We start from the raw sequence: 24,371 nt of genomic DNA on the forward strand, positions 1-24,371 counted from the left end.
AACCCATATAAACCAAACCTCTTTTGGAACTCTAAGTACGTTTTTAGACTGTAAAAGGATTCTGAGACCAGAAAGCTCTAGAACTGCTGACCTTGTGTGTCCAGAGACATTCAGGGTCCTCTGCTCTTCCTACACTGTGCGCTATGTACGTCCAAGGGCCTCCTCTAAGTTTCATGTGACTCCTTGGAGCCAGGAGGAGAGCTTCAATTTTCCCCCTCTCTCCTGGCTCCAGGTTCTCTCTTCCACCAATGGGTTTGCTCATGAATTATCTTCCTCTTCACAGGAGCTTTCCTTAACCTTCATCATGTCAATTCAAAGACAGAATTCATCATCTTCCTAGATTTCCACAGCTCTCCCTTCCCATTCATATAAAGCACCTACTCTTCAGGCAACTTCCTTAAACGCTAAGGAGGATGGGGAAGAGATGTATATAAATGCAGAGCAATCAACTCCCGACTGAATGTTGGACAAAGGTGGTGCTTCATCACAAAATTTGTGCCTCCCTTCTCAGATACAGAGACGTCAGCCTCCCAAAATCTCCCTCATCCCACACCAAACTCCCTCAGTCTACATAAACTAAAAACAGGGGCTTCTGTAGCCTCCAGAGCTTTAAGACACGTTTTCTGTCTCCAGTCCCAGGGAGACCGCTGCCCTGATCCTCCTCTGTCAATTCTGAAGCCCTTACTTTTTGACACTCCTTTGTTTTCTTATATTCAAACATAAACTCATTTTCTCTGAAGGTCAGTAGTTCTTTAAAGATCATCTAACTTTCCCCCACATTTTAGTCTGGTGCTTGAGCCCTCCCTATAATGTTTCTCTTTACCAACAACTTATGTCAACATCTTTTTTGACAAATAACTCATTGCATGGGGAGGCAGCTCCTTCTATTTTGGGATGTATTTAGCAAATTATTCTTGGGACTATAATCTATCATCTGCAATAATAAAAGCTAATATTTGTTGAGCACCTGTAGGCCAGGATCCAGGCTAAGCTTTAATATGTATGGTTCATTTAACCCTAACAAGATCCTTTAAGGCTGTTATTGCTATCTCGACTTTATAGACGAGGCAACGGCAGTACAAAAATTTAACTTCCTGAAGGTCAAGAGTTAGCTAATAGCAGAGCTGAAATTCAAACTGAGCAGTATGGTTTCAGACTCTACGCTCTAACCACTGTGCATCCTTCCCCTTGTTGTTGTTCAGTCACTAAGTTATGTCTGACTCTTTTCAACCCCATGAACTGTGGCACACCAGGCTTCCCTATCCATCACCATGTCCCGGAGCTTGCTCAAACTCATGTCCGTTGAGTTGATGATGCCATCCAACCGTCTCATCCTCTGTTGTCCCCTTCTTCTCCAGCCTTCAATCTTTCCCAGCATCAGGGTCTTTTCTAATGAGTCAGTTCTTCCCATCAGGTGGCCAAAATATTGGAGTTTCAGCTTCAGCATCAGTCCTCCCAATGAGAATTCAGGTTTGATTTCCTTTAGGATGGACTGGTTTGATCTTGCTGTCCAAGTGACTTTAGGAGTCTTCCCCAGCACCGCAGTTTGAAAGCATCAATTCTTGAGTGCTCAGCCTTCTACAAGTCCAACTCTCACATATGTACATGACTCCTGGAAAAACCATAGCTTTGACTAAAGGAACCTCTGTTGACAAAGTGATGTCTCTGCTTTTTAATATGCTGTCTAGCTTTGTCATAGCTTTTCTTCTGAGGAGCAAATGCCCTGCCTCTTAGTCTCTGCCTAATGTCAAAAATGGAAAATTCTCAACAGGGCAAGTTCAGGACTGACAGCTTGTTGGGTGCCTCTGTGTACCTTCCCACAGAGCACAGGCTCTCAAATGGCTCCCTGGAGCTACATCTCCGCAGAGTTCACAGAAGTGGAGTGACACCCAAGCATAAGCATCTGGAAAAGCCCTGCAAAGATTCAGATGGAGAGCTGCCCACATGGACAGGCGGACGGAGTTAGCTATGCTCTGCCTGATGCTGCGATAGCCCAGCCCACAGCCCATCAGACAGCCAGCAGCAACCCAGGCCTGCTAGGGCCACAGCAATCCGTGAACTGGTCACTGTATTTAAAAGCTGAGTGGAAGAGAGGCTGTGCTGACTTGTCTCTTTCTTAGGGACCTCACACTTCTCTTGGTCAACCCTGCTTTTTTCTCCAGGTGTTCCCAAATCACTGGTTCCATACTCCATTCCAGAGTTTCTCCAGGAGTGGATATTATGCTTATTTATACACAGTTTCAGAAGTTTCTTTTGCAATCATCAATAAAAATTGGGCCTCGTGACACCTTCTTGGTATCTAATTTTTCTGTGATTGTTGGCCATGCACGTGGTATTCTTTGAAACATCTTGTACACAAGTGTCTTTAAACAGTGTTTTATATGCTCTCTGTTGGTTCTTTCCAACTCCCAGAACTGAAATAGCCTGAGTCACAAGCCAGAACCTCGTTGGTCTGGAGCAGCCTGAGCCTCTGACTTCCTGTGAGTCTCTTAGCCGCACCAGCCCGTCACGCTGCAGGGAAGGTGTGAAAGCCAAACAGAAACTGGTGCCATTTTCCTCCCCACCGGACCATGTGCCCCAAGCAGACTCAGTTATTTACTCTCTCTTTCAGAACGTGTTCTAAAGGCTTTTTCATATTCTTAAATTTGGGGGGAGGTAAGTTTCAGCTTAGTGTAACCTTATTTTTCTGGTTCTAAGCTATGTGTTTTATTTATTTTTGGAGAGGGGCCTGCAGGGAGGAATGCTCAGAAAGGCGAGAGCTCGAATATAGATTGTCTATGAATCTAGGCAGTTGGGACTCCATTTCCTCAACTGGAAAATGAGGGACTTCCCTTGTGGTCCAATGGTTAGGAATCTGCCCTCCAAAGCAGGGGGCATGAGTTCAGTCCCTAGTTGGGGAACTAAGGTCCTACAGGCTGCTAGAGTGTGGCCCCCCCAAAAAGGAAAATGAGTATATCATCCTTTGTCTTATAGGCTGCCTGTAATAATTCCGTGCGATGCTGAATCTGAAGTGGTCAGCACAGCCCTTGGTATACAAAAGATGCTCAGCAAATATTCACTGTCCATTTGAGCAAAGGTGTCTCCTTCCTCTGATGATATAGATTCCTCTCTGAGCTCAGAGAACTTCCCACTGCCCTCTTTTTCTCATGAGCAACTTCCCACTTTTCTTTCTGGTGAGCATCATTGAGGACCATCTTGCCTCTCCGTTTCACTCTGTTAATTGCGCTTTGTCTTAAAAATTTCTGCCATGGATAGTCTGTTTTGAACCTTTTTGAATATACTTGTATAAACTCAGTTCCAGGGTAAAAGCAGTGCCTGGTTGAACCATCCAAGGGCCAAAGGACCAGTTTCCATGACAGTCTACTTCATGGCAGAACCACCAACATTGACAATAGATCTGGCTGGAATAATCCTCCCAGTGTGAGGCAGGCAAATCCCTCGGCCCAGAAATCAGGCTTAATTGGAAATTAAATTGCATCTCCATGCCAACTGCAGGAAGCTTATACCCACAGCTAATTTATCAAGGTGATGCCTTATCTCTGAGAAGCACGTGGGAATAGAGCGGCTACATCAGCAAGGTTACGAGCTTGTATCTGATGGGATGAGCTTTCTTTAAAGTGCAGCTTGAACCCTTCCAGTTCTTCATCTTGGGATTCCTGCCCTCACTGGTTGCCTCCTCTGTGCCAGGCACCATGCCAGGACCTAGAGATATCTATGCTAGCAGGAACCGGCACTGAACGCTCACTGCTATGAGCCAGGGGCAGAAAGATCCCCAAGCCACAGCGCTTCACATAGCTATGCAGGCTTGAGTGTTATGGAAGGCAGAGAGTACAAAGATAACTTCATGGTTAAGAATCATTGTTTAACACTGATACTAGTAGTCAATAATGATCAGGGTGACCAGACTCTTCACTAACACCTTTACACTCATTTATTCCATTTATACAATTCTCCAGGCAATGGTAGTAAATAAATACATGATTTCATTATCACCACTTTACTGATGAAGAAATTGGGACCGAGGAAGTACTTAACTTGCCTGAGGTCATTGTCACCCAGGTAACAGGTGGCAGAGCTGGGATTTATTTATTTAGGCTGCACCACACAGCACATGGGATCTTAGTTCCTTGACTAGGAACTGAACCTGCATCCCCTCCATTGGAAGCATGGACTCTTAGCCACTGGACCACCAGGGAAGTCCCTAGAGCTGGGATTTAAACTAAGGTCACTTCTTAGTAGAGCCAATGCTTTTAAACACTACATGATACTGCCCCTTGGTTTCCCCCAACTATGAGTTTTTTAAAATGTCCAACTATAGAAGGGCTTCCTTGGTGGCTCAGAAGGTAAAGAAACTTCCTGCAATGCAGGAGACCTGGATTTGATTCCTGGGTTGGGAAGATCCCCTGGAGAAGGGAATGGTAACCCGCTCTAGTAGTCTTGCCTGGAGAAACCATGGACAGAGGAACCTGACAAGCTATAGCCCATAGGGTACAACTGAGCGACTAACATTATAGAAGAGTCACAAAATCAGTATCTAGGAGACGCATACCCTTCACCTGGGTTCACAAATTATTATCAATATTTTGCCATATTTGCACTCCTTTTCTGTGTGTTTTTTTTCTGACTCATTTGAGGGTAGTTTCAGGGATATAAAACACAAGTCTGGTTTGGAAACCAGGTGGGGACGAGTTTGGCTGGAGGACAAGGTATTTGTGGTGGAGGAGATATGAGCAGGAAGTGGGGTGAGACCACAGGGTGTGGGCTTTGAGCTCCAGGCCTGGAAGTTCGGGCATGCTCTAATATGAAGAGGACAGGCAATGAAGACATAACTTTTATTGAAGTTATTGGGAAGAATTAAAAAATTCAAGATGTGTATTCAGTGAATGGTATTTTATGGTCTGATTAAATATACATGCTTATTGAAGACAAAGCAGAGAATATAGTTCTTCTATCAAGAAGAACTTTAAAAAATAACCATGTATCTCAGCTAAAACCCAGGATTTCTGTTTGTGTCTTTTCTGTTTTACTTTTTCTGTCCATGTATCTATTCACAGATTGGAGTCTCATTGTACATATAGTTTTGTAATCTGATTTTTCACCTGATATTATGTCAATAGCATTTCTGCTTGTTATTAAGTAGTCCGCAAAATAATTTTTCAAAGGTTTAATATTATTGCACCAGATGGATGAACCAAATTTATTTAACCCACTATTTTTTGACAAGTTGAGATCATCTCCAATTTTTCACTATTGTAATGCAGTACCCTGATGCACACCCCTGAATAAAAGTCTTTGTGTACATCTCTGATGATCTGCTTAGAGTAAATTTCTAAAAGTAGGGTTCCTGGGTTAAATGAGCCATCTTTTTGTCAGCCCTGGTGTGGAGGAGATAAGAGGGGAGAATTGGGAAGAAATGCGGCCTGCCAGCTGCTGTATCAAAGCAGTGAGACATGACGAGAGCTTGGATTTTGGGGACAGTGCTGAGAATGGAAAGAGTGACAGACAAGAGAATCACAGGGGGGAGATTATTGATGGGACTCAGGGAGCAAGATAACTGAAGGTGGAAACTGGAGATGTGAGAGTTGGACAATAAAGAAGGCAGAGTGCAGAAGAATCGATGCTTTTGAACTGTGGTGTTGGAGAAAACTCTTGAGAGTCTCTTGGACTGCAAGGAGATCAAACCAGTCCATCCTAAAGGAAATCGGTCCTGAATAGTCATTGGAAGGACTGATGCTAATACTGTGGCCACCTGATGGAAAGAACTGACTCATTTAAAAGACTCTGATGCTGGGAAAGATTGAAGGCAGGAGGAGAAGGGGACAACAGAGGATGAGATGGTTAGATGGCATCACTGACTCAATGGACATGAGTCTGAGCTAACTTGGGGAGATGGTGAAGGGCAGGGAAGCCTGGTGTGCTGCAGTCCATGGGGTCACAAAGAGTCGGACATGGATGAGCTACTGCACAACAACACACTGAGGACATGTATGGAGAAATAGTGAAGCCAGGAGAGAGGACTTTGCTTGTCTTTCACGAGTGTTGACTCGAGGCCACAGGAAGACATGCAAATAGAAAGTCTTGTGATCTATCCTCCCTTCCTTTCTCCCTTCATCCATCCATTGAATCAGGATCACTGGCACCTTGCTAAGGAGTAAATGTGAATAGAAACATGGACTTGAGAAGACAGAATACAGAAGCAAAGGCTTTAATGGGCATGCAGGGCAGAGACTACCAGGAAAGGAAAGACGATTCAGAGGCCTGGGTGGTTCCAGGGCCAGCTTTGCTTCCCACTGCCTTGTCCCCTCCGAGCATCTCGTCTGCCTGGCGGCCTGCTCAGTTTCTCTGGTCCAGGGGCTGGGAAAGCAGCTATAACCAGGACAGCCCCTGCCCTTGTGGAGCTGGACTCTCAGTGGAAAAACCAGGCCGGAGACAAAGGAATAAACGCGTGACGGAATTGCAGGACCACTGTTCGGGAAAATGAGACAGCCTCAGAGGGGCGAGTGTGCCATTGTGCATAGCGGGAGATGAGGACCTTAGACAGGAGGGGATTTGGATGAAGTGCGGGACAGAGGCAGAGGAGAGTTGGTGGAGTGTGTCCAGATAGAGGGCAGAGTGACTGTCAGGACCCAGGGGCTGGAGGACCTGGTGTTCCAAGAAGAACAGCATGGCCTGGGGGTGGGAGGAGAATGTCAGCAGAGTAGGAGGCCAGAAATACAGGGACAGATCATGCAAAGGCTGTAGGGACTTCCCTGTGGCCCAGTGGTTAAGAATCTGCCTGGCGATGCAGGGGACGAGGGCTCGATCTCTGGTCAAGCGCACGCTGCTGGGCAACTGGGTCTGCATTCCACAGCTACGGAGCCTGTGAGCCACGACGCAGACCCTGCCTGCCGCAGCTAAGGTCTGCTGCACTCAAATAAATAAAATAAATAAATACAAATAAAGTCAACCCTTTATTTAAAAAAAAAAAGAAGAAGAAGGCTATAGACCACAGAGGAAAGTCTGCATTTGACTCCGAACCTGGAGAGAATCACTGGAGGCAGAGTTGTGAGGAAACAGATTATGTATTCTGAAACTATGGGAATGGATGAAGAGCAGTGGTGGAATGGATCAAAAAAACTATGGTTAATCCCTACTCTGGAGTAGCATTCAACCTTAAAAAGGAATGGAATTCTGATACATTCTACATGGATAAACCTTGAAAACACCATGCTAAGTGAAATAAGCCAAGAGCAAAAGGGCAAGTACCGTGTGACGCCGCTTACATGAGGGACCGACAGTAGTCACGTCCTTAGCGGAAGTGCAGTGGTGGCCAGGAGCTGGTGGAGGAGGGAGTGGGGCGTCGCTGTTGAATGAGACAGAGCTTCAGTATGGGAAGATGGAAAGCTCTGTAACTACATGGTGATGATGGTTGTACAACAATGTGAAATGTAATTGATGCCACTGAACTGTACACCTCAAAATGGTAAACTTTATGCTACATATATTTATGACAATAAAAAATGTGGGAAAGAATGCTATGTAAAGAATTGTCTGTGGGGCATATTAATTTCCTAGGGCTACCTTAACAAAATACCACAGACTAGGCAACTTAAACAATAGGAATATTTTTCTTCCTGGCTCTGGATGCTGGCAGTCCAAGCTCAAGGTGCTGGCAAAGCTGGTTGCTGGTGAGGCTCTCTCCTCTGCTTGCAGATGGCCACACATGGCCTTTTCTCTGTGTGCATGTCTCTTCTTGTAAGGATACTGGTCTTATCAGATCAGGGCCCCACCTCATTTAATCTGAAATACTTTTTTTAAGTCTTATCTCAAAATATAGTAAGTCCCCTGGATACAAACGAGTTCCGAATGTATGCCTATAAGCCCAATTTGTTTGTAAGTTCAACAAAGTTACCCTAGGTATCCAACTAACACAATTGACTATATAGTACTTCTCTGTAATAGGTTTATAATACTTTTCACACAAATAATATTTTTAAAAAGAACACAAAAAATAAAGAAAGCATTTTAAATCTTGGTGGCGGTGGTTTAGTCGCTAAGTCATGTCTATCTTTTGCGGTACCATGGACTGTAGCCCACCAGACTGCTCTGTCCATGGGATTTTCCAGGCAAGACTTCTAGAGTGGGTAGCCATTTCCTTCTCCAATTTCAAACCTTACAGTACAGAATCTTGAAAAGCACAGTAGCACAGTACAACAGCTGGTGCTTCTTAGCAGTAGCAGCTCCATCACTGCTGCGTTTACACTTGCTTCCTGGGCCTGAAATAAAGATACTGCATTCCTGTACCCTGTACAATATTGTTCAGTAAAGGACACAGAAGCACAACCACTTATAAAGGATGCACACCTGTGACAACGGTGACACATGACCTTAACTTACATGATTGAACATGCGAACACAAGTTCACCTCTTTGAAAGCTGGCAGCTTGAAGGTTGCTCTGCAGGGGACGTACTGTACAGTCTTGATGCAGTTAGGGCCTCAGCATGTGAACTGGGGCGGGGAGCACAGTAAAGTCCATAATGGAGGATGTCAGTGCTGGAGGATTTGATGCAGAGAGCGCTTCTTTAGTACTCTATGGGAGCTTCAGCGTCATAGCTCTGGCTGTGTCATCTTGGGCAAAGTAATCAACCTCTCCCAGCCCCAGGGTGGGAATAACAAAAGTAGGTAACTCATAGCGCCAGGCTGGATTGACCGCAGGGATCCTTGTAAAACCTTAGCAAACAAATAGCACGCAATGAATGGACAGTGGTCATTATTATTCCTCAGATGGGGCCTGTTGGGTTTGACAGGACAGGCTGCTGCTTTTAGACTGGTGAGGCCAGGACAGGGTTAATCAGCGCAAGGACCGCAGGAGGGTGCTGCAGTCCAATATGCCTCGTGGCTGTGGTTTAGGAGTATCCCGCTCCAAGGCACAGCTGGTTCCCAGCTGATGTTTTCAGATAGCAAACAGCAAGCCTGGGCTTGGCTTTGCCTGCCAAGCACAGATGGTTTGAAAAATGCCACCCCAACTGGCCCGGGGTTAATCAAAAGATTATAGAAAGAAAATTGGGTAGGCTAACCCCAGCCTCTCAGACACAAGCCTCTGAATCACAGCTCCCTTTCTGACTCCTGCTCCATTATCTGCCTCTGCTTCTAAACCACCTCATTCCAGCAAGAAATGAAAATTGACTGGGCTGGAATTACAATGGGAATGCTTGCTGGGTGGCATTTCTCTTCTTCCCCCTCTGTGCAATCTCAGCTATTGGGCTAGTTCTCTCATATTTTTTTATGGCTGGGCTTGGAAGGGGAATCTGTGCATGCAGATTTGGGGTGTAGTTGGGGGTGGCCACAGATCTCAGGGGAATTCTCCAGAGTTGAGCTGCTTTGGTCAGAAAGGAGGCCTTGAAACCTTGTGTCACCTCTTTGTTAAGCTGGGAAAGAACCAGTTTTATCTTTATTACTTTCCTCACCAGATCTGAGTTTCAGAAATGAAGGGAGTGTCATGTAGGGAGTAAAACTGGAACTTGGAGGCAGACAGCCTGATTTCCAATTCTGGCGGTGTTTCAAGCTGGCTGAGGGACCTAAAGCCAGGCCCCTCCCCTCCTGAAGCCCAGAACTTCTCAGCCATAAAGAAGGTTAGCGGGAGCGCTCCACCTCCTAGGGTTCTTGTGTGTATTAAATAAAACTGTATGCAGTGCCCACAGCAATGTCAGGCATAGAGCAGATGCCATGCATAGTGTTACAAGGATTGCTAGGAAATCTTAACATTCTAAAAGTGGAAGGGCCCTTTGAAATCAGCCACTCCCTCATTTTAGTGATGAAGACATTGAGGCCCAGAGAAGGGAAGGATCTGGAACCACACTCAGGCCCCACTCCCAATCGGCTACTCTTTGTAGCTCTAAGATCACAAGATGCAACTCGATGTAAACTTTAGAAAGACAGGACCACGGTTGGCTTTGCATTCATGGCCCTCCTGTCATCATCCCAACAGGAAGAAGGCTTTCTTGTGGAGAGTACAGGGAAGGGTTGACGGCGGTGATACACATCTTCGCTGGTGTCTTTTCCTGGAGTCCTGGCTTCCATTGCATCCACCTGGCCTGGGGAGCCTGTATGATCTCCCCTCTGTGCATCTGGCCAGTCTCCGTGGACGGGCAGCAAGGGCAATCCCACAGAGCATGCGAGAACTGGGGTGGAGGAGTGGCCAGGCCCTTGGTCTTGCTTGAACTGACCCTTCATCTCATCAAGGTCACTGTGGCTGGTGATTTCTATCAACCCCCTGCACAGAAATTCAGAACAGGAAGATGGGGCGTGGGAGGCCTCCAAACTAGCCTAACAAAGCCTGGGCCTCAGAAAAGGACTCCAATCACACTTTTCTGAGTGCTGCTGGGCAGGGAAAGCGGTTGGTTATCATTTATTCAACATCCATCCACAGCTCGAGGCATTACCAATAAGCCCCACGCAGTGACTGTGCCTGCTCTCAGAGGGGCAAGGGAACGGTCAATACAAACATAAAACCACCGAACAAAAAGGATAATTTCAGCTGTGGACAAATTCTTGTTTACAAAGATGTAATTGAGAGTGGTTGAATGTGGAGGTGGCAACTTTGGAAGAGAAGAGCTGGAAGGAGCCTTGACTCATAGCTTGTTTCTTTGGCCTCTGCCTTCTTTCTGCCAGCGACGAGCCCAAGGTCTAACCCCATGAATGGAAGAGAAAGGTGGGACTGTGACCTTTCCTGGGCAGCTGCTCTGAGTTTGGTGCTGGGCGTGTCACCGGCGCCCTCCCCTTGTAGCCCCGCGAGGAGGCAGTGACTGGCCCCATTTTTCACGGGCGGACAGACTCAAGGTGGGATGCGGCTTGCCCTGGGCTTCTCTGCCAGGCAGCGGCAGGATTTGAAGCCGGGGCTGCCTGGCTCTGGAGCTGTGCCCTCACTCCCCCTGCGTCATCCTGCCTGCTGTGGCTGCTTCACCTGACCACGTCTGTTTTCACGTCTGTTCTCTGGGACGTGGGACTTGCAGTCTGGTGAGAGAGGTAATCCAGGGGAGATTCTGCCACCTAAGAAGAATGGGGACAGTGAGGGTCACACTGGCTTGGCCAGGGGCCTCCGGACCTCCCAACACTGAGTAAGGCCTGATTTGAGCTGCTGTGTCTTTGCTTTGCAGCCCTCACACCTGCCAGAGGGGCCCACTTCCAGCTACTTGTAATTTGGAACAAACTAGGTGCTCCCCCGTGGTCTTAAAGTTAATAGGATGTCTGCAGCAGGGCTGGGATAAGCAGCCATGAACAAATCCTGCCTGCCCGGTATTGGTGTCATCCGGAACAGAGGCCCAGGGGCCCAGAGAGGGACAGCCTGGGCAGGGGGAGGAGGTCCCACCCTCCTCTCTGCTCTGCTGTGGAACCAAGGGGACCCCAGAGTCCCAACCCCTGTGGAGAGCACCTGGCCAGCAAAACGAACCAGGGAGTGCTGGGTCTGCCACAGAGGGACAGGGGTAAGAGACCAGGAGGCGGGCTGAGGGCTACTGCGCAGGGGAGAGCCAAAGCAAGCACACTGCCTGTGCTGGCAGGCTCTGGCGTGGGACTGAGGAGGCAGCAATGCACCGGAATGATGGGACTTTCTGCTGATGACAAGGTACAAATGCTCAGAGGTTGCCAGTTGCAACCAGGGAGGAGGTTGTGCTCACGTGTACTCAGTGCTTACCTGCCTGGCTGGGGCAGCAAGCTAGCTAGGACTGGGGGTGATGGGGACCTTAATTTCCCCAGCAAAGATGGGTGCACACAAGTTGAGTTTCTCAGGAGGCGGGTGGTGTCCTCCTTTTGACAGAGGGCACTGTCACATCTCACAGGTTCCAAGATCCCCAGAGTCAAGGTCATTGCTTTCCTAGATAATTCTAGTAAAGAGTCGACGTCTCTATTCTAGTCTGCCTGATGACCTAAAACTTGTGTATTTCTCCACTGGCATGACCACGTCTCGCACTTGCCCTCTAAGAATGGAGAGCAGGGAGGGAGGGCCCCGCGTGGGTGCAGAGTTGGCTCACCATTCAGTAGGTGCCCAGACCCCAGAGATGATAGCGAGGCCAGGTGAGCACATGTGCATCTGTCTTGTTGACCTTGGCCTGTGGGGGTGTTCCCTTCACCCTTCACTCTTCCTTAATCCAGGCCATGCCACATTATGGAATTTGTCCCAACTCCTTGCAAGCCAGGTGGCTGCCCTGAATTGATCCAGCAGGTACAATCATTTCTGACAAACACACCTACAAAATTAATGAGAAGCTGGGGGAACTCTCCTGGTCACCAGGTGGGGAGCAATGCCTGCAGGGGCATCTTGCTCGGCCCCAGGGCTAGGGAAGCACCTGGTCTTGACTCACTAGACTCCGACTTCTAATTCTAGCCCTGCTACTCATTGCCAGCTAGGCCACCTGGCTTAGCTAAAGGCCAGTTTCCTTAAAATCATGAAAATGGTTTGAAATGATTGCAATGCCTACTTCCAGGATCAGGAGGGACTTGCTCTCAACTCCCTACAAGTGGCGGGTCGCCCCTTCCCTGCAAGCTGCCAGCCTGTGACTTGTACTATCCTCGTTAAATGAGAAAACAGCATTTCGTGGTTGATATCGCTGTCATCTCCAATGAACAAGGAGGAACTTTGGTTTGGGGAGGTTTTGCGACTCACCCAAACTCACACAGCTGGTGGACCGCAGGGTTGGGACTCCAGCCCAGCCTGCCCGAGGGCAGAGTCCTCACCAAGTTCAAGGTCAGTTTCTTGAGGCTTCTGAACAGCAGTGAAGAGACGGCAAGAGGCACAGCTTGTCTCCACTGGATCTGAAGCTGAGCTCCTGTGGTGCACAGAGAGAAGTGACCTGGGCCGGGCCAGGAGGGGGAGTTGGGGCTCCAGGTCAAAGTCCTTGAGGTAAATCTTACAAGATCAGCACCGCCCTGCTTTTGACCCCGCAACCACGCGGGTGGTCAAGACGACTGACGCTCTCCTGGATTGGATTCCTACCTCCTGCTTTGCTTTGCCTTGGCCATCTGCGTCTGGGGTGACAAATGGGTTTCCGAAATGCAGAAGGAAATGGGCTTGATCCTCCCCAGCCAGAGGGGGGCCTGCACGACCTCTAGCTTCTGCCTCCGAGTCCTGGAGTCTCTGAGCAGGATGTGAGGGGCTGGCTGCACCGGAAGAGGAAGGTGCGGGTTCCCCCGGGAACCTCCCAGCCAGGAGCTGGGCTTCTGCTAACTTCTTCCTTAGAGCAGGGGAGGGCCTGACTCTCAGGGGCACACTCCTGGCTTCTGATCGGGAAGTCAGGTGTTAAAAATGTCAGTCTCAGCACTGGGTGGGCCATGGGAGAGAAAGCTCAGGAGAAGGGAAGTACCAGAAGTTGCTCTCAGAGTCTGTGTCAGGGGCTCAAGAAACAAGCAGGAAGTGAGACGTCCCTGCCCTCAGATGCTCACAGCCCTGAGAGTACCAGTTAACCACTGCGGGAGCTCCATGGAACATTTCCGGGAGATCCACTGTACAGGAAGCCTTAGGCATACAATATTGTGTAATCTTACAAGGAGGACACTTATGATTCCACTTCATAGAGTAGGTGACTGAGGCCAGAGGGAGGTACGAGGCTCCTCAGTAGAAAGCCCAAGATGTACTAGTCTGGCATCAAATTGCCTTTTCCACTGCATAATCGGCTTTCAAACTTTTTTTTTTTAAGTAAGAAACTCATCTGTTAAATATCAATAAAATGCAGTATGTAAAGCAAATCAAAGTGGAGCTGGCGGGGCAGGAGTGAGGATGCCAGAGCGCGTCCCCATCCCCGCAACCCACACCCAGAACACGTTCACATCCCCACAACCCATGCCCAGAGCACGTCCCCATCCCCGCAACCCACACCCAGAGGACATCCCCATCCCCGCAACCCACACCCAGACCACATCCCCATCCCCACAACCCATACCCAGAGCACTTTCCCATCCCCACAACCCACGCCCAGAGCACGTCCCCATCCCCACAGCCCACACCCAGAGCACGTCCCCATCCCCACAGCCCACACCCAGAGCACGTCCCCATCCCCACAGCCCACACCCAGAGCACGTCCCCATCCCCGCAACCCACACCCAGAGCACTTTCCCATCCCCACAACCCACACCCAGAGCACGTCCCCATCCCCACAACCCACACCCAGAGCACGTTCCCATCCCCACAACCCACACCCAGAGCACGTTCCCATCCCCACAACCCACGCCCAGAGCACATTTCCATCCCCACAACTCACACCCAGAGCATGTCCCCATCCCCACAACTCACACCCAGAGCACATTCCCATCCCCACAGCCCACACCCAGAACACGTTCCCATCCCCACAACCCACACCCAGAACACGTTCCCATCCCCACAGCACACACCCAGAGCACGTCCCCATCCCCACAGCCCACACCCAGAGCACGTCCCCATCCCCACAGCCCACACCCAGAGCACGTCCCCATCCCCACAACCCACACCCAGAGCACGTCCCCATCCCCACAACTCACACCCAGAACACTTTCCCATCCCCACAGCCCACACCCAGAGCACGTCCCCATCCCCGCAACCCACACCCAGAGCACTTTCCCATCCCCAAAACCCACACCCAGAGCATGTCCCCATCCCCACAACCCACACCCAGAGCACGTTCCCATCCCCACAACCCACGCCCAGAGCACATTCCCATCCCCACAACTCACACCCAGAGCATGTCCCCATCCCCACAACTCACACCCAGAGCACATTCCCATCCCCACAACCCACACCCAGAACACATTCCCATCCCCACAACCCACACCCAGAGCATGTCCCCATCCCCACAACCCACACCCAGAGCACATTCCCATCCCCACAACCCACACCCAGAGCACGTTTCCATCCCCACATCCCACACAACTGCCCCTCTGCTGACAATAGAAATGCCTTTCCCAAGACACAAAGAAGCTCAGGCAAGTTCTGAATGGTTTGTCTGGCTGGAGGCTTACCCTCTGGGACAGATGTGTGCCCGGAGCTTCCTGGAAACTCAAGCTAGTCCAAGCATCCCCTCAGGGTGCCGTGTAGCGCTGCTTCACTCCTGGTGGTGCACTCACTCTGGGCCGGGCACTGGATGCCTAACTCTGGCCACAGTGGTGGGTAAGAACACACCTGGCCCCTGCCCTCATAGAGCTTGAGTGAGGAAGACAGCCTTTAGCTAATGTGTTCCTAAAAGACAGATCACATACTGTGATCAAAGCTATGAAGGAAAAGATGGAAGTCCAGGAGGAGGACCTGACCTGTTCACATTTGGAAAGGGCACCCGTGAGAAATCCAGGCCCCCGGCCAGTGAGACCTCTGGGAGGGGGGAGGGCTGGCATCAGAGGGAGGGGACCAGGACACGGGGAGTCGTGGGCCCTGCCTGCCCCCCAGTTATTCCCAAGGCAGGCAGAAACAGTCAGCTGCCCCCGGCACCAGCTGGAGGTCCCTGGGAGTCTTGATTTTCCTCAGTCACCAAAGGAGTAAAGAGAAATTCTTCTAAAGGTTGGATTATTGCAAATCTAAGGCTCAGTGCAACGAATAATGAATAAGTGAAATCACGATGAAAATCAGAAATCATGATGCAAATTACACGTGTCCACATAGGATTTAATCTAAATTCACCTAGGGCTGGTCTATACGTTAAAAAGATCTTTCTCCACTCCCCTGCTCTAGGCTTGGCTTTGCTTTCTTGGTCGTTTATTTTTAAAATATTTACTGAACACCTGGGTTGGGCAGAATGCTGGTTTCCCAGCATGTGCCTGGCGCAGAGCCAGGGCTGTGTAACCACTCAGGGCTCTGCGGAGCCAGGAGCAGCGTCCCACCCTGGTGCCCGCCCTGTCACCTCGCACATGGGTCCACGGAAACTCGGTACTGAAGCGGGCCCAGGGAAGTCCAGGCGGCCACTCGGTCCCCAGCTCTGGTCCCCGGGGAGCCCTTTCTGCATCACACAGATATCAGTCTCTGGGATTCTGAGTGGAGAGAGGGGGCCATCCTGACCCACCGGCTGGACACTCTGCAGAGGGTGAGGCTTCTGCCAGCGCCAACCTCATTCTGCTGCCCAGCCGCAGGGCACCTTCTGGACTCGGTTGAGATGCCGCCTTTGGAGGAGTCTCTTCACCTGCCTGGGCGTCTCTTCTCCGATGCCTCCCTCTGTCTCAGCACCAGCGTGATGTCCCCGTGGTGTCTGTGGGGTCTGTGTCCCCACCAGCATGCACGTTTCGTGACAAAGGGCCTGAGTCTTATTCATCCATGTGTCCAGTGTCTAATGAGTGTGGTGCAGAGTAGGTGTTCAATAAATAAGTGTTAAATGAATGATTATAGGTAAATATGCAGAGGAAAGTATCTTTATGCTCATTTATTGAAAGAGCCATCCACTGTCTGTCTTATACACACACCCTCTTGCACAGCCTCTCTCTCCCTGACCAGCCTCACCTGCTCACACTCACCCCCACTTGCTGCGTTAAGTCCTTCTGAGATCTCTCCCTGTTCTGATCCTGCCTGGAGTGTACAGACCCACCTGAAGTCAGATACATGAAAGAATTTGTGAGCCTGGATGGGCAGCAGGGATGGCCTGGTCCCCTCTGCAGACCCATGCCCATCCAGTCCTTGGCGGCTCCTTCATGTGGGGTCCCTGCAACATACCCTGTAAAGCGAGCCCATGTCTCAGCTACCCTGGATCCTTGCAACAAGGCTGGGAGGTAAATGGGTTAGGTTCATTTTACAGGTGAGGAAACTGAGGCTCAGAGAGGCTGTGACTTGCATAAGGAACAAAACTGGAGCTGAGACCTAGGCTTCCTAAGTCCAGGCCAAAGCTCTTTCCATTGCGTTCTGGGAAGTAGAGAGTGGGATAGGATGCCGCACACCACCCGTTACCCCCGAGAGCCAGAATCGCTGGCGTGAGAAGGAAACGCTCCATTTGTGGCAGAGGATTGAGTGGGGGTCGCCCTGCGTAATCCTCTAAGCCCTCTGCTCTCTCCGCTCACCCCAGTCCACCCTAATAATTCTGCTTGGCAGCCGACTCTCAGTTTTGAGTTTTCATTCCACCTGGGGTTCCAGGAGGGGCAGTGACCTGTTTCACAAGTGCAGTGGGGGACAGAACAGGAGTGATGAAAGGAACAGAGAAAAGAAATAAGCAGAATCTCACCATCCCTCCTCGTGCACCCACCTTACCATGTCGCCAGGCTGGACCTGCCGGGCAGCCTTGACCCAGGTCATTAGAGAGGCTCATGCACAGCCTTGTCTTCTCCCGCTGTTGTTTTCAAACCCCCCCATCAAGGGCTTGTGGGCCTCGCTCCTTCTCCACATACCCTGTCTGCTGCTTCCCCAAAGGCTCTTTCCTCCTGAACGAAGGGCATGAATATTTAAAGACATTTTTTCAGCCAGTGCAGTCACATCACACTGCTGCTCTCTCTTCAAATTCTCTCTCCAGAAAGTTTGCCAGACTGCCTCTGAGTGCCTCACACTCGCAGGTACAGAGGGCAACAAGGGGCCGCAGACACAGGGATGCCCCAGAGAAGTTAGCCACCCCTCTGTGTCCTGAGCCTGAATGGCACGGAGCCCTGATTCTGGTCCACAAGCACCCTTTGGGGGCTACCTGGGCAGTCAGACCTGAAAACTCCCTGCCATCCCAGTTATTGGGGCATGGGCTTAGGTAGGAGACGCAGAAGGAGCAGGCATCCCAAACCGCAAAGAAATGATGAACGAAGCCCCAGAAACGCAAGACCCTGGAACCCAAGAGGAGAAAGCTCTGGGCACATCAGACCCAGAGCTAAAATAGATCCTATATTCACCAGTGCACCATGGATTCCAGCCTCATAGCCACTTCTGCTGGCTCCCTCCTGCGTCTCTGATCTGCAGAATTACTCACAGCCCACCGCATCAAAGCTCTCTTTTATCAACAAGACACAACACTCCTCCGTGGATAACTTCTTAAAACTCTAGTCATTCTAAATGCTCTGGGAAGGGTTCTATCCCTCTGCCCGCCTGTAACCAATCAGTCACATACCACCAAGTCCATTTCCAAAGTTCCGGGCAATTACAACCGCTGGGCTCCCTGGCCTGGTGCCTGCCTGCTCAGAGCCAGGACCCAGGTTGTCAGCAACCCTGAAACCCAGCCACCAGTTTCTCCTCCATCTTCCTCAGAGACCCAGGTGCATTGAAATGCCACACTTACTGCGCGAGGCACTCGGACCGGCCAGACCACACCAAGATAGAAAACGCGGGTCAAGGCCAGGCTCCCTACCTTTGCTGAGGGTCCCCGTGATGAGCTTAAAGATGGTCTGGGCAAATTTCACGAACCCAAGCTTGCATCTTTTGGAGCAGCCGCTCATGGTGGCAGAGGAAAGGCAGGTTGTGTTGTCAGCGCCCAGAAGGGAGGCACCCACCTTGCGTGCCCTGGAACTTGGAGCCTGCCAGGTCGAATCCTGAGAGCTGGATGCACCCCAGAGGCTCCAGGAACAGCACAGCTGCCTCTGCAGTGAGTCCGGCTTCTGCATCCAGAGAGCCCACGGGCACGGTGTCTGTTCCCTTCCTTCCTCCCCCCAAGCCCCTCCCACTGTCCCCCGAGTCCTCCACACAGGAGGACCTCCAGATGCCAGGCTGGGCCAGCACCGCCAGGCCAGAGGGCGCTCCGAGGGGATGGAGGAGGAGAGGGAAGCTGAGCAGAGCAGGGAGGGAGGAGCTGGAGCTCTCCCAGGCTTTGCTGACTGTCTTTCTTACATGGCAGTGGTAATGTAGCAATTAATACCCAAGTCAGAAGGGAGGGGACTGCTATGCAAAAACGCTCCGCTCCACAGCCTCCCTGCTCGCTCTCCCGCTCTTTCCTTCCTGGTTAATCTAATAGATCAATTCTCTGGGCTGGGACTGATTGGGACCTGGGAAGACTCCCCCCAGAGCGGGAGATCGCTGCTTAGCGCTCAGTGGAAAGTTTGCAGGCAGCCTCTGAGTGGCCTGGTTTGCATCACGGAGAAGTCGGGCCAAGCGGGGAGCCCCGAGGGAGCTGGGCTGTGTGGCTGCCTGGCACTGGCAGCAGGCGCTGTCAGCCTCCGTGACTTGGACAGTCAACGCCTTGGCTGCCTCCTAGCTCCAGGTGCCTTTTCACCAACACCCTGACACACACCCACCCAAGGTCTGCCGTTCAGCTCCAGCTCCCACCCCTGCAGAGCAGGTAAAAGTCTGTCCTCTCTCATCAGGGCAGCAGAGGAGTGCAAATAGGGCTTTTCTGGATGAAGAAAGTATTCCTCAGAGGTGCACAGAGGCATGACTGAAATTCAAACAATTTGACCACAGTATAATACTCTTAGAAGTAAAATTGCAAGGTAAACGGCAAATGTGAACTCCAACTATGGTTTAACAAAAAGTCTGGCTGCCGTTCAGCACCATAGACTATGTGGATTGAACAGAACATAAGGGGACAGACATCTCATCCCATGCTCTAGACATGGCATGAATCTTCCCCATGACACCCCTACTTTACTTTCCTTGGTTATTTAAAGGGTTCCCATGGGCCACCACCATGGATACCACCCACCAATGCACTGTGGTTTCATTTGAATAGCAGACATGAAATCTTCCTATAGTTGAACTAAGCCACGCCTTGCGAATGTCTTTCTCCTCCTCGCCATCAGCTTGACTATTATCTGCTTCTCTGGGATGTTTGCGAGGATTAGATTGCTTAAGAGCCAGAGAAGGGAGAACACCCATTGATAAAATGTCATACATGCCAGAATTCAAGCTTCATATCTAGTTTCTTCCCCATCTTCTTCAAGTCATGGGAAAGCGAATCTTGAAATGAGCCTCGGCCCTCAGGGAGGTCACCAATAAGTTTCAGAGAGAGCCCAGTAGCACAGAGCCTTTCTCCAACCCCAAGTGGCCTGCACTCCTGACATGCTGGCCCAGTGTGAATCACACACGTTACAGAAAAGAGCCTTGGTGGAAAATACCCCATTGCATTTGATGTCATAGGGCAGGGGTTCCCAACCCCCAGGCTTAGACAAGAACCAGTCTGCACAGCAGGAGGTGAGTGGTGGGCAAGAAAGCAAAGTTTCATATGTATTTACAGCCGCTCCCCATTGCTGGCATTACTGCCTAAGCTCCACCTCCTGTCAGATCAGCCATAGCATTAGATTCTCATGGAAACATGAACCCCCCTATAAACTGTGTGCATGAGGGATCTTGGTTGCATGGTCCTTAGGAGAATCTAATGCCTGATGATCTGGAGTGGAGCTGAGGTGGTGATGCTAGCCCTGGAGAGTGTCTGCCACCATCTCCCATCACCCCTAGGAAAACAAGCTCAGGGCTCCCACTGATTCTGCATTATGGTGAGTTGCATAATTATATCATTATCTATCACAATATGATAGTAATTGAAATGAAGTTCACAATAAATATAATGCACTTGAATCATCTGGGAACCATTCCCCCTGACCCTCAGTTTATGGGAAAGTTGCCTTCCACAAAACTGGTCCCTGGTGCCAGAAAGGTTGGGGACCACTTGTCCTAGACCTTGAAATTGCCATGTTGTTCAATCTGTGTCTTAAAGTGAGGAGGGTCCCAACTAAAATGCACACGGTTTCTGGAGATGTTAGTGGCACTTAGTCTCCCGTACACTTGCTCATATATCCAGCACTTGCCGGTCTTACAGTCTGCAGTGTAGGGCTGAGCAACCAGGATGCAGGAAGCACTGAGGGCCCAGGATGCAGAAAACACCAAGCCAGGCGCATTGCACGCACACACATTTGGTGCCCTCTGGACCTAGCGGTGGGGCAGATGCATCATGAGACGTGAAGCCCTTGTCAGGAGCCATTTATCCAAAGAGTTCTGCTCATTTTGCAGAGTCTTAGATCAGATGGAGATGCAGGGCAGGTTAGTGTGGAAAAGAGGAGGAAAGAGCTAGGGGGTGGAACAGCACCTACTAGGCAAAGAGCTGGCCGAGGGCAGCACTATCTGGGCACGAAAAAGAAGAAAGGTTAGAGAAAGATTAAAGGAGCATATGGTACCCATCTGATTGTTTTGCTAAGGAGAGTACTGGTCTCTGGATGGAGAATTCACTTCAGAGGACAGGGAACTCTCAGCTACGCCCAGCTGTTTCTCTCTTCCATCCCACAGAAGGGGAGGACATTGAAAACTGAGAAAAAAAAATCAACCAACCAACCATTAAAAAATAAAGCCTGTGGCTTCACTGACATCAGCTGACCCTGAACTTGATCTTTCTGCTGGAAACCTGGCCAGGAATCCTGCTGGAGCAGGGAGTCCTGGAAGGCTGTCACCAGCATCTAATTGGGAATGATACGAGATGTCTGGGGAGTCACATGGGTGTTTCAGCTTCAGCTCAGGAATCTGGAACCCCAACCTCTGAACACACAGGAGGAAAGAAGCAACCATACCCGTTGTTTGAAGGATCAGGACAATCTTATAAAGAAGTGACTCATAAGTCCTCCAAGAAAGACAGGTAATGGTTAAGTCGGTGGATTTTGCACCAGGCATTTAATCATTCACCTGTTCATTCCACACCTATATATACTGAAAGCATACTATTACCATGGCCTCGATCCAGACACCGAGTATGCAATGGTGGGCAAAACACACCAAGTCCTGGGCTTACCCAGTTCCCATTCACGTGGTGGAAGGACAAACACGTCAACCATCATGTGTATATGAGACAGTGATTCGAAGAAAGAGAAAGCTGACTAAGCGGATGCTCCTATTTCACAGTGCCATCAAGGGAACTTTCTCTCTGTTAAAATGACATTTAAAAAGAGATTACAAACCAAATGTAAAGCTCCCTGGGGTAATAACCAACCATTAGGGCTGAGGAACAGCAAGTGCAAAGCACAAAGACAGCTATGAGATCCTAAGGTTGGCAATTCAGCAATTATCAAGTGAGCCAATGAGCCTCAGTTTTTCCTTCTGTAAAATGGGAAGGATAAGTCTTACCTCCAAAGCTTTGGGGGAGGTTTACATGAAGTCAATGTGATTAATTTAGCTTCTGGCATAATACACCACTTTGTTAGGGGCAAAGGTCATTACTGAGGTCCCAGCTGCTGCCACTCTTGGTGGTGGTGCCACTGCCCCTGCCCTGTTCCCTAAAACAACCCCTCACTCTGTAGGAGAAACATCTTGGTCACTGGGAGTCACGGAGCCAGGCTCCAGTGTTTAATCTCCCCTAGTAGTAGCTCAAATACTAAGCATCTCAGATCCTCCTCTGAACACAGCAAGGCATCAAGTATCTGAATCCTCAATCTTAAATAAATGACTCGGGCCCAGAGAAGGTCAGCAGCATCTAATACACCACACAGCAAAATCCCCAGGAACGTGGGGAAGGCGTCTGGTGTGCCAAGCACATCCCCAGCAAGGAAGGCAGGTGGTGCCCGTGTGAGTTCACAATGGGAGAGTATAGAGAGGACCCTTCTCTGCTCAAAAAACACGCTATTCTGCAAAGAAGGAACAGGAGAGGCCACATGGAAATCAGATGGCATCAGGGAAATTAAACCATCAGCAGGCTTATAATTAGTCAGCCTCCCCCTACAGATGTGCCTTAGCCAAAGGAACTCGGGAAGATAGCTATCTCTCCACCTGAAATTGTTTATGGGGATCTTCACAGGCCAGTTCCAGGGGGAAGGAGAGGCAGACGGTGGCTCCAGATGGTGTCTGGGCCGGGGAAAGTGCTCTGACCTCTCTGAGTGCAAGGCTGAGAGAGGACAAACATACTGGTCTTTAAAGGGTGGAAAGGCTGTCCTCAAAATGATAATGATGACAGCAGGGCTCGTTGAGTGCCTTCTACGTGCGGGGTGACTACTCTAAACACTCACTTTCCACATAGCTGATCCTTAGAACTCTATTACATTTCCTATTCTGCAGGTGAGGAAATGGGCCCAGAGAGGGAAAGTAACTTGTGGATGGTCACACAGACATCCTGAGTCAAGACCATCTGACTTTAAAATTCGTAGGAAGTTATTTAGTATCTCATCAGGGTTCAAAATTAAAGCGACTGGCAGTGTGAAGGAGACACAGTTTGCCTCATTATTAAAAGAAAAAAGCAGCTCTCCATTAAAATCATTAAGTCCCCATCCCTGGAGGCATCACAGAGAGCGAATGGAGACATTCGCCCTGGAGGGAATTCCCTCCACCATGGTCGTGGGGGTGGGAGGCAGGCAGAGAGTAGGCACAGATTCAGTCACAGAGCGTCCAGGAGACATAAGCCACACCAGCTATTTTAGCAGAAAGCATTTCCTATAAAGACGTGTTCAGCAGGTATCGCAGGATGGGAAAGGCAAAGGGAGCCAGCGAGAAACCCCAGAGGTGGTAACTGCAGGAAGCAGCTTCTGCTCTCGTGCTGGGTGGGGTAGGGGGCGACCACCGAAAGCACTGGGGTGCTCAGGACCGAAGCCTGGAGGAGGCACTCTGTGACGGTGAGATTCGGACCCTTGAGGAAGGGGTGCCCGCTGACTGGTGCTGGCATCTCTGAGGGGAGCTGTGAGGTTGATTCTGGGAGAGTTTGGAAAAAGCATACTGGATGCTGGAAGCTGCTGCCACCGCTAGTGGACGGTGCTGTTGCTGGGGACACGGATGGGAGCAGGAGCAGACTAGGAGGGATAAACGCCCCCTGCCGCTTGCAGAGTGCAGCCCAGCCGCAGGCAGCAGGGCAGGGAAGGGAGCCTTGAAGCTGGGGGTCAGTAGCCAGTTGACACAGTCCAGGTACCTTCCGTTCTAAAATTCTAGAGCCCCACTAAGTGCCAGGCATTGAGGATGCACCAGCAAATAAGACAAAATCCCTTCCCTTGTAGAAATTGTGCTTTTGAGGTGCAGTGGAGGAGGGGTGCTTAGACCATAAACAAATTTATAAGGTAGAGAATTTCAGAGCATGAAAATACTCTAAAGCAAATAGTGATTAGTGTATGTTTCTCTAATCAGCAGGACTGTCATTGAACAGCTCATAACAGAACAACCACTAAGAGGAAAACAGCAGATTCCACTGGGGTCAGGATCATCAATAATCACTTGTTTCTCTGTGCTGGGTGTTGTATTTGGATTATCTGGGTTTTGTCACAAATTCATGATGTTGGTAGTGTGATTTATTATACCCATTTTACAGATGGGGAAGTGGAGTCTCAGGCAGACTTGATGACTCACCCCAGGGGAGGAGGTAGAGCCAATGGAACTAGTGACTGACTGGAGTCTGGGGAATGGGAGGGAGTCAAAAGCCACATGTATTTCTAGAAACAGAAGCAGGAAATGTACAAAAAGGATGAGGTTTGGGAAATGAAACAGTTACAGAGTCTGTTTTTTTTGGGGAGAGAAACGTCTAGCTTGCTGATGGAAATGAAAGTGAGGAACTCAGGAGAGAGGGTAGGAGCTAGAATTCTCATAAATAAATGA

The sequence above is a fragment of the Muntiacus reevesi genome, chromosome 14, assembly GCF_963930625.1.
Source record: "Muntiacus reevesi chromosome 14, mMunRee1.1, whole genome shotgun sequence".
Classification (NCBI taxonomy): domain Eukaryota; kingdom Metazoa; phylum Chordata; class Mammalia; order Artiodactyla; family Cervidae; genus Muntiacus; species Muntiacus reevesi.